Source organism: Desmodus rotundus, chromosome 5, assembly GCF_022682495.2.
Source record: "Desmodus rotundus isolate HL8 chromosome 5, HLdesRot8A.1, whole genome shotgun sequence".
NCBI classification, from domain to species: Eukaryota; Metazoa; Chordata; class Mammalia; order Chiroptera; family Phyllostomidae; genus Desmodus; species Desmodus rotundus.
In genome coordinates, this window is record NC_071391.1 from 117171111 (window position 1) to 117172855 (window position 1745).

General features: G+C 37.0%; 1 pseudogene; it reads left to right on the forward strand.

Moving 5' to 3' along the window:
- Window positions 1–319: 319 nt before the first annotated feature.
- On the forward strand, window positions 320–630 carry LOC112302959 (ATP synthase subunit g, mitochondrial pseudogene; annotated as a pseudogene).
- The last annotated feature ends 1115 nt before the right edge of the window (window positions 631–1745 follow it).

Genomic DNA, 1745 nt, shown 5'->3' on the forward strand with positions numbered 1-1745 from the left:
TATATCAATTGATAACAAACAAAAACATATTTATATTCTTCATTGTTTCTTATGTTATATAAATAACCACTCCTTCCCTTTAGTTATGTTAGGGTTTAGTTTAGCCAGGATTCACATCCTAAGGCCATGACATAACCCCTCCTCTGCTCCCCGACTCTCCCAAAGTTCCTCTTTGATATGGTTCAGTCAACCTATGAATTCATTACCATGTCATCTTTTTTTGTTTTTTCATACCCAAGAAAGGCTCAAAACTGCTGTTAGGCCTTTCAGGGGTGAAATTCAGCTGGCCAGCAGGACCGCAGAATTTCCATCCACAACCATGGCCCAATTTGTCTGTAACCTCACAGAGAAGGCCCCAGTGCTGGTAAATGCTGCTGTGACTTACCTGAAACCTTGATTGGCCACATTTTGGCACTATGCCAAGGTTGAGCTGATTCCTCCAACCTCTGCTGAGATCCTAACAACTATTCAGGCTTGAAAAAAACAGTCAATAGTGCTCACACTGGTAGCTTCAAACAGCTCACAGTTAAGGAAGCTGTGCTGAATGGTTTGGTGGCCACTGAGGTGTGGATGTGGTTTTACATCAGCGAGATCACAGGCAGGCGTGGCATCACTGGCTATAATGTTTGAAGATCAGTCTTTAACATCTATTTCTTCTTGGTTTATTCAAATGTTCTTGGACCATGAATGATCAGAATGGTATTTGAATAAAAAAAGATATTTCAAAAAACCCCCCCAAAATACTGTGTTAGGTAGAAAACAAGATTCAATCTAAATACTCCTGGAATGAGGGTATACTTATCTGGGCAAGCTAATGTAGATCTTATCATAAGAAAAATAATTCCCAACTTCAAAAAAATCATGTAAATGTGTGAGGGGATAAATGGTGATGGAAAACAATAAAATGAAATGAAATGTTTAAAAAGGAAGCAAACAAGAAAAACACTGGAAGAAAATACAAGTAAACTTTGCTCTAATTTTGGCAGCACAAAAGATTTTTTCCAAGCCTAAAAATATTGGAATAAATCATAAGAATAAAGATAGATAAGCCTAAATGCATAAAATATAAAAAGATAATTGGTTTTTTAAAGCAAAAATTAAGGGCAAATTTAAAACTCAAGAAAATATTTTTAACACATGGGAGACAAAGGTAATATTCTCTTGTTTTCTTAAAAATAAGTAGCATTCTTTGTTTTTAAAAAGATTTTATTTATTTATTTTTAGAGTGAGGGGGAGGGAGAGAGAAATAGAGGGAGAGAAACATCAATGTGCAAGAGATACATCAATCGGTTGCCTCTAGCACACCCCCAGATGGGGACTTGGCCTATAACCCAGGCATGTGCCCTGACTGGGAATTGAACCAGCAACCTTGTGGTTTGCAGGCTGGCACTCAGTCCACGAATCACACCAGCCAGGGCAGCATTCTTTATTTTTAATATTAATAAACTGTCAGGGTTTCTTAGAAATCTCCAAAGGGTAATATTTTCAATTTATGAAATGTTTTTACAAATCCACAGGAAAATAATGAACAAATACAATTTTTTAATGGGCAAAGAATCTAATTACAGGAAGACGAAGCACTATCAAAAGAGGTGGTGAAGAGCTGAAGCTCCAGAAACATCCCCTTTGAATTCCAACTTCTCTAATTTCTTATGTGGAAAGAAAGGATAGCAAAGGGACTACTCAAAAAATCTTGGTGACCATTGATGGCTCACATACATAAAATACTTACAGCTGCCATAGGG